Genomic DNA, 9,346 nt, shown 5'->3' on the forward strand with positions numbered 1-9,346 from the left:
AATTTGTCCTCAATCATATTTTCTAGGGTGCTCAGTGTATTTACGTATCACATTATTTAAGAACACAATATATTGCACACCTAAGCAAAATATAAGACCTAACCTATTTTATTTTTTATAAAACCCATTACGGCTCCATGACAAACCAAAAGCTTTTTATTTTTTCCTCAAAAGTTACATTGTGACACTTTATGTCCTTTATCAGTTAAAGGGTTTCACTTTTATAATATCTTTTTGTATGATATAGAGCAGGGCTGTAATGCGGCCTGTGACCCCTCCTTGTGTGGCCCCCACATCAAAGTCTGCCTGCTGTGTCCACTTACCATGTGTAAACTTTAAATCATCACAGAGATTAACTGACCCCTGCATTGTTTAAAACCCTTTAAGTGACACAGAATGTAGAATCTAGGTTCTGTGGAAAAGTCACTTTAAATGCCGCATAACGTAGATTCTGCAGCACTTCTGGGTTTGGGAGCGGAGGAGCGGCTTGTTGTGAAGATTGAACTAACTGTGTTTGGCCTAAATACCTCTTAAATCTGGATGCTGGCGAAAAAATAGACCGCATTGTGAAAAGTCCAGACTGTGACACTATAGGGACCCTGATATATACGCTTAAACATTGTGGAAATGTGAGTGCAATAATTTTATATGTATTTTATTATTAAAGAGGATTTTACACTATTCTAAGCGCATTCCTTTAGAGCTATTGGAACATTGGAGGGAAAAGAGCAGACTGTCTGTGAAGGCCTTAACTATACCTGAAGGCCCATAAGAATTTTAAATGTTTGTAAGTACCCACCTAAAAATCACACTGGTTGGATAAAAGGTGATGGTAACAACTTTAAAGGTGAAGGAGAAGGAGTATCCCCCTTTATAGAGCGTGTGACCACCCAGAAACAAAAAATACTACACTATATTAGTCAATTGTCCCTTTTGTCTATCCTCAAGCTGTTTTTAGTGCTGGTCCATTGATATGCACAATACTTCATTGTTACATCCGAAGGAGAACAGATACTGGGCACCGGCAGAGGAAGTGGTCTACAGGACCCTAGATCATTTCTTATACTTATTAAAGGCGCAGTATTTCAGTTTTTTTTAGCTATGGGCCTTGGCTTGAAATCAACGGTGTAAGTGGTTCCAAAACATTTTTGATACTCTGCAGCTATATGGATCCTAGGATCCCTTTAGTAATCTGCACTGAAGGGACATTGACTAAAATAATCCACTTTTCATAGATCAAAACTTATGGAGCAACAATATACAAGTAGAAAACACTACGGGGCACATGTACTAAGGGAGTGAATTCGAAGTGAATTTTCAAATTTAAAAACTTCGAATTTCGAAGTAATTTTTGGGTACTTCGACCATCGAATAGGCCAAATTCGACTTCTAATTTGATTCGAATTGAAAATACTTCAAATATTCAACCATTCGAAAATTGAAGTACTGTCTTTTTAAAAAACTTCGACTTCGACACTTCACCACCTTAAACCTGCCGAATTACTATGTTAGCCTATGGGGACCTCCAAGAGGGACCTCCATAGAGCAGGTGGAGATGCAACATGCTGCATTTTTCCTGTTTTCGGCGCCTACATGCGCCTGTGTGAGTACAGCCCCATTGGAAAAAATGTAATGTATCTATTCCTGCGCTCCCCTGCGGCTGAACGCAGAAAAACTGAACGCAGGGGAGCACAGCTACAACCGCTCGTTAGTAAGAGCCCTTACTATTTACATATTTGATTGTGGACACCCCAGTCCCTGTAAACTCTTGGTTATTTCCACTAATTTCCTAATTCTGCTTATTCTTAGATATGACATAACCATTATTATCTCTTGAAAACACAGACAAACTGGTTTTGGTATGACTATAACACCCATGTGTCACAGTCACTATACTTTTATTAACTAAAATGGGAAGCAGTCCTTGGAAAGTCCCTGTCTTTTACTACAATACAAGTATTAATAAGCTGCCACAATAAAAATGATGGTTTTAATTATATAAGCTTTAGCTTTAGTCGACACATAAGGAGAGTCAATCAAAGTATTATCAAAGGTCTAGAATATGAAGACTTTACAACTCTAGTTGATCCTATTATTCCAGGGGCCTCAAAAATAAAAGTTTGCTAATGATCAGTAAGTTATTTTTTGTAGTAAAGAAAGCTCTGCCTGCAGGGAGGACTTGACTACAGAAAAACAGGTAACATAGCAGAAACACACTCGGTAGAAATAAACCACTTTTTCCAATTACTTTCTATCTACTTTTTTCCAATATTGAGGTGTATAGTGTAATTTCTCACCTTCTAAAGCACCTCCGGGAGGGGGTCAACCAACCATGTAAACTGTTCTAAATCGATACATTTAGTTGATTCATTTAGTTAATTCATTTTTTATCTTTGTTCCTGCTGAGCAGAATCACTGTGTTTCATTAAAGGCAGCTGTTTGAATTGTTACAGTAGTTGCTAATGCTCCAGAGATGCTGCTGAAAAATATATCAACTAAATATTCCACAATTGTAAAAAAATTCAAAATTCAAAGTAATTGTTTGGATACTTTGACCATCGAATAGGATACTAAGACTTCAAATTTACTTTGAATTAGTTTTGAATTAAAATAGTTGGAATATTCAATTATTCGATAATCGAAGTACTGTCTCTTTAAAAAACTTCGACTTCAATATTTAAACCTGCCGAAGTGCTATGTTAGCCTATGGGGACCTTCTAATGCATTTTTCTTAGTCTTTACACATTGAAGTAAAATCGTTCGGTCATACGCTAAAATCGTTTGAATCGTTCGTTTTGAACGATTTAATCGTTCGATCGAACAATTTTACTTTGATCGCTCAATCGCCAAATTTGGTGAAGAATCCTTCGACTTCGATATTTAAAGTCAAAGCATTTTAATTCGATGGTCGAATTTCGAAGTATTTTTTACTTAGAAATTCGACCCTTGATAAATCTGCCCCTAAATGTTATTTTTGGTTCTATTACCAAAACAGGAGATTGGGCAACAATGGCTCAACCTGTCCCATACTATCTCATACAATGTATTATAATGCCTGTAACACCAAATACAACTTGTTTAGCCAAAAGTTTGAGAAGTTTTAATGTGGCAATGCCTGCCAATGTGTGGCAAATTGGAATGCTTTTTTTTTTTAAACAGCATAATCAATAGACCGTCTGTGTTTGATTGCTGTGGCTTGTGGCAATGGTCAGAATGCAACTACCTACCCTGGATTGCTTCCCATGCTGTTTATTGATTCTAATGCTAGAGGAATTGTGGCCCTTTCCTTTATGAAGAAGCACTGATAGATAATATTCCTTGATATGCCCAAAAAAAGTATATGGTTTATAATGATTTTGATTAGATACATCCTACTATTTTCCTACCGGCTTTTTCTATAATTGATCATGTCACCACTGATGTCATAATGGTCACTCCAGATAAACAACTTGCTTACTCAATGCGTGATCATGTGACCACTGATGTCATAATGCTTGCTCCAGATAAACAATAGCTGATATCTGTTAGTTGTGTCAGTGTGAGAGAGGAAGCTGAAGAGTGCAGATGTGCAGGTAAGAGACCTTCAATATTTTCATATTTTTATGAGATTTTAAATACATGAGGGCATCATGGCAATCCACACCACATAGGTATTGTGCTAAAAGAAGATCCAGTGTTCCCCACACCACAGTTCCTCCAAAAGGACTAATTCAAAACATGGGTTAGTTATGAGTTGAATGCAGGGGAGTTAAACAGCCATTATAGTCAGTTGAATGCACCCGATTATCCCCCCCCCAACTGCTAATATTTAAATAGTATAAACTGTAAAAAAAGTAGTTAAACATGTACAATCTTTTGAGCGCACAAAAAGTGAAGTTTGTAAACATCCTGCAATACTTCAAATGAGTCAGAATAATGACATAAAAAAAGGAAAGCAACAGCCTCTCTGGTAGAGGTAGAAGTAGAAATCACCATGTCTTGTTTAACTGTCTGGGAAGGTAACCTCTTGGGGTAATAACCTTCCTCAGCATGGCAAGTTTTGTGCTTCTGTTTGCTATGTCTGTGATTATTTGGGACCATGTAGTAATTCTGTTACTGACACTTTACCATTAATTTGATCATTCCTATTTGGCCCAGCATGTGGGTGGCCTAATCAGGCTTAGATATGCTCATTCAGTGACCAGTCCTAGTGAGCGGATATTGCAGTGTATGGCCAGCGTAACTGTATTCAGTTGTGTATTCACAGGATTTGCATAAGAGACCAAACAACACACAGTTTACAAGGTTATTTTGTGTTATTTCATAACAGTCTATAATTTAAAGGGTATTTTTTGAAACCCCAGCCTAGGAAAGGTCAAGGGTGTCTGCTCTCTCTGGCATATACATTTACTGCTGTGGCATGTACATTTAGTAAGGCGAGTCAGTCCATCAGATAAAATAGCCAGCAGTGCCTTACATTCAAGAGAAATAAAAATTTTCATGTGGACTGAGAGTGGACAAACTTTTTAAAGTAGCAGGAAGATGTGTACAACAAATTCCTTTACTTTGGCTGCCAACAACCTACTTTATAGGTGGCTGGCAAAGGGGTTAAAATAATGACAAAAGTGTAGAATTTATGTTTAAGCATTCTGTTAGCTAGGGGAAAGCTGCATTATTACCAGAGAAGTGTGGTGGTTTAGAAGGGCAAGGGTTAAAAGATCCAAATAGAAGGCATGATAGTATATTACTTACATTGAGGGGAGGAATAGGCAAAGGTGGGCTTAAAGCAGAAACAAAGAGGTAGCAGAAGGACAGGAGCAGGAGAGGGGCTGAGAATAGGCAGCAAACTTAGCTGAAAAGCTTTGGGATGGTCCATTTTTGAAAGATTGCTAATCCCAGGATTTAAGTCTTGCTTAAATTTGTGGCAGCTTTTAAATGGAAATCTTAAGAAACGTGTTTATATAACAAAGAACAAAACAAAAGAATATATATATATATGAATTTATATAATAATTCTAATGCTAGAGGACTTGTGGCCCTTTCCTTTATGAAGAAGCACTGATCGATAATATTCCTTGATATGCCCAAAACATTCTACTATTTTCCTACCGGCTTTTTCTATAATTGATCATGTGACCACTGATGTCATAATGGTCACTGCAGATTAACAACTGGCTTACTCAATGATGTCATAAGGATGGCATTGATGTCATAATGCTTGCTCCAGTTAAACAATATCTGGTATCTTTCAGTTGTGTCAGTGTGAGAGAGGAAGCTGAAGAGTGCAGATGTGCAGGTAAGAGACCGTCAATATTTTCATATTTTTATCAGATTTTAAATACATGAGGGCATCATGGCCATTCACACCACTTAGGTATTGTGCTAAAAGTGGATCCAGTGTTCCCCACACCACAGTTTCTCCAAAAGGACTGATTAAAAACATGGGTTAGTTATGAGTTGAATGCAGGGGAGTTTAACAGACATTATAGACAGTTGAATGCATCAGATTATCCCCCCTAACTGCTAATATCTGCTATTCCTCCCTGAATTTGCACTATTTCTATTATGGAGTCTGTACATGCCACATACTTTGAATAACCTATGAAATTGGGTATTAAACTGTTCAATGAACCCCATGCATTCATATTTAGGATGTTTAATCTGGTTACTTAATCACCTGTATAAGAAAGGATATTGTAAATTGGAAACTTTAAGGATATTTTTTAAAAATTTCAAAATGTTTTTATAAAAGCTGATCATTTTAGAAAAGAACTGCAACTTCTGGAGTCGAAAGACATATTTACCCATTTTGTATTAGTCAGAATCTTTTCTTTCCAAAAACCTAGTTTCCTAGGGTTAATCTGTGTTCAGTTACAGGCTTGTCATTAGTATTATGGCATGGACACACATGCTGATCTTTGCCAGGGATTTTAAAATATCTGACCACCACATAAATACGCTAGGGTAAGTTACCATCAGTATCTATGCAGCAGTCGGCTTTTATTTATAAACCATGGGCGAACCATGCCGAAAACATGGCAAAGATCTGCATGTGTGTCCATGCCCTTAAGAGCAGTGACAGGTGATGAGGGGCATTTGTCTGCCAGTGCTCTCCCCTGAGAACAAATGCTAAGGGCCTTAATGCTGTACTAGCATTTAAAGTGCCTGCCATTTCTGTGAATTGAACCCCTTTTGCTTCATTTTCATATTTGCGTGTTCTCTAGGTACTAATGACCATCTGTACATACCCCTAAATGAAGTTTATTATGTTCTCTGAATAGGGATACAATTGGGAACCTTTATCAAATGGTAAAAATCAGAGCTCAACCTAGTTTTCCAGATGGAATACACAGCTCTTTATTCACTTGTTTACAGTTTAATGAGCATATTTTATACAGAGCAAATCTCATCATAATCCTGCACAGGTGAATAGAGAGCTGGGAAGTTCCTTTCTGGCGAACTGTGGTTTATTCTATTTGCCCCTAAATTAATTTAAAAACACAATATGGTTATATTTATCAAATAATAAATACAATTTACCTTAGTTCACCAGAAGGGAACACTCCCGTTCTCTATTCTTTTAGGGGTATATTTTTGAAATGGGGGAATAGAGTAAACTTTGTTTTAACCCCTTGATATGTAAGTTCCTAAAAATCCTATATGAGTGAAAAGAGAACTAGTGATCTGTGGCAAGCTTTATTTTTATGCTTTATTATATTTATCCCTATGACTCTCTAAATTGCTAGTTCTTTATACTGATTTAATCAGTGTACAACCTTACTTGTGAGATTTATACACAACTCTGTTAACTGAGTGGGCCCCTTGCTTATCATAAATAGTGATCAAGGGCAATTCAGAGGTGGCTTGCTGCTGCCGCTGCCTCTCTCCCCTCTAGCGCTAGAGGGGTGCCCAGAGTGACCATGATACTAGCGCAGAAACTTAATTATACTCTATGTGCTAGAAGAGCCACATTTCTGGCTTGAAACTGGCTCTTAAAGTTACCAAGAGTGGTAAGTTTCAGCCTGAGGCAAGTTTCTCAACTTGCCTAATTGGTTTAGTTATGATTTTGTTTCTGTTTAGATGTGGGGGCAATATCAGTGCATTATCTATATATTTTCAAATATTGGATACTTTATTTTGTTGAAAATTAGGCTGTTTGAGGAGCATCTGTAAAGAAAATTGAGAACAGTGAGGAATGGTATTGGCAAGGAAAGATGTTTATGTGTGTCAGAACACCCACGCATACCCCCCGGGATGAAGTATTCAACTGCAGGAATATCTGTCCAGCAAAATCATTCCTATTTAGTAACGTTAGTGGTGGTAGCAGGTTTATGATAGTAAAGTTTATGATGTAGTTGTTGTTAGTGTTTTTTATGCATAAACTGTAGGTATGTTTATTCTTTATATATAGAGCATTAGCGCATAGAGGTGTAGTAACTGAATGGATTTTTTATGGGTCACTTTATACCCTTGGAGGGGGTAATACTGCTGAACTGTGTAGATGAGGCTTCTGTACCTTGTTTGATCTTGCAGTTCTGGATTTCTGTTGATGTAATACATATTATCTGTGGTGTTTATATCTTTCTTTATATATATTTTAATAGTTTGCAGAATTTTTAATAGTTTGTAGTATTCTCCTGTTGCAGCCTATAATGTGTATAACTTGTATAGCATTAGTCGAGAGCATACATGCACAGGGAGCGGTGGCATTGGAGGAGAGTGAACCTCACACAGGTCTTGGCCCACTGTAACATGTGGAAGTAAAATAACTGGACTATGCTGAAATTCTACAGAATTTAGCAACTCTCTTTAAAATTCAAAAATATCATCCCATTTGGGGCTGAACAGTCTGGAAACAGATACAGCACTATGATAACATTTTCACAAAGGGCTGCGTCCGTGCTGAAAAAATTACAATATGAATTAGGATTTGTGTTTATGTCTTTGGTCTAGTTTCTGATGAATTTTGTGTATCAATTTTTGTGTTAGAGCAAATAAAATCTATGGATTGTTAATTTCTTTAAAATTCATGAAAGAGCTTAAAGTGATTGTTCAACTTTGACGTAACTTTTAGTAAGATATAGAGAGTGATATTTTGTTGCAATCTACAGTTGAATTAAATTTTTTTACGGTTTGTGGTTTTTGTGTTATAGCTTTTTATTCAACAGTTCTCCAATTTGAAGTTTCAGCAGTCTAGTTGCTAGGGTCCAAAATACCCTAGCAACCATGCACTGATTTGAATAAGAGACTGAAATATGAATAGGAGAGGCCATGAATAAAAAGATGAGCAATCACATTTGTAGCCTTACAAAGCATTTGCTATTTTATATTTGGTTAGTGACCCCCATTTGAAAGCTGTAAAGAGTCACATATATCTTATATCTTTTGATATAACTGTCTTATGGGTATGTTTTTGCAAAAAAAGTTATTGTTTGTCCCATTTATTGATTTAAAAAAGTATGGCGATTGTGCTGGTATGCTCCTGTAGCCAATTTGAGGTCAATCTGGCGGTCCTTGTGCTGCCATGGTTTGACTGCCAGTCAGTCTGGGTGTGTGACCATGCCATCCTGTACTGACTAAGTATAGGGACAGTGTTAGGTTAGTTTTAGGGAGGTCAATCCCACACCCCCATCCCAAGCCTGAAAACAATTCCACACCCACAGCCAGTCTGGGTGGTGAAGCCAGCCATCCGCAAAGACTGGCTTAGAGGTAGGTACTAGAATAGGGACAGTGTTAGGGGCATGGCATCAAATTGACAGGAGTCACGCACACTTTTCACTACCCAATAATTAATTTTCTTTATCTTAAGATAAAAATTCAAAACGTAAGTATATTTATGTTCACTAAAAATGCTTTTAGATGCAGAGTGTATGCTTTTGCGGTTTCTATAGTTCTTTATGTTCTTCTATTGGTCATCTGAACTTGATACGGTATAGACATAGGTGCAAATTGGCAAGTTTAGAGTCTTATTGCACATATAGGGGAGGCGTCGGTGGGAGCGACCCGTGTGCCTGCTTCACTTTCTTGGCACACAGGTCGCTCCATTGCCCTCTTGCTTGCTCTATATTGAATGTTTTAATTATTGTCTTTGATATATTTTTTGATATAACTGTCTTATGGGTATGTTTTTGCAAAAAAGGTTATTGCATATCAGGTTTATTTATTGTGTGTTCCATTTATTGATGTAAAAAAGTATGGAGAGTGTGCTGGTATGCTCCTGTAGCCAATTTGATGCCATGTATCGGGAGGTCAATCTGGTGGTCCTCATGCTACCGTGGATTGACTGTCAGTCAGTCTGGGTGTGTGACCGTGCCATCCTGTACTGACTAAGAATAGGGACAGTGCTGGGTTAGTGTTAGGGAGGTCA

The 9,346-nt window shown here is 37.4% G+C and overlaps 1 long non-coding RNA gene across 1 annotated transcript; it reads left to right on the forward strand.

Annotated features, from left to right (window-relative positions):
- Window positions 1-2,903: 2,903 nt before the first annotated feature.
- Window positions 2,904-7,637, forward strand: LOC121394861. The gene is made up of 3 exons (XR_005962043.1): window positions 2,904-3,572; window positions 5,232-5,275; window positions 7,131-7,637. It is a non-coding gene; the product is annotated as an uncharacterized LOC121394861 (long non-coding RNA).
- Window positions 7,638-9,346: the final 1,709 nt, after the last annotated feature.

Source organism: Xenopus laevis, chromosome 6L (assembly GCF_017654675.1).
Source record: "Xenopus laevis strain J_2021 chromosome 6L, Xenopus_laevis_v10.1, whole genome shotgun sequence".
NCBI lineage: Eukaryota > Metazoa > Chordata > Amphibia > Anura > Pipidae > Xenopus > Xenopus laevis.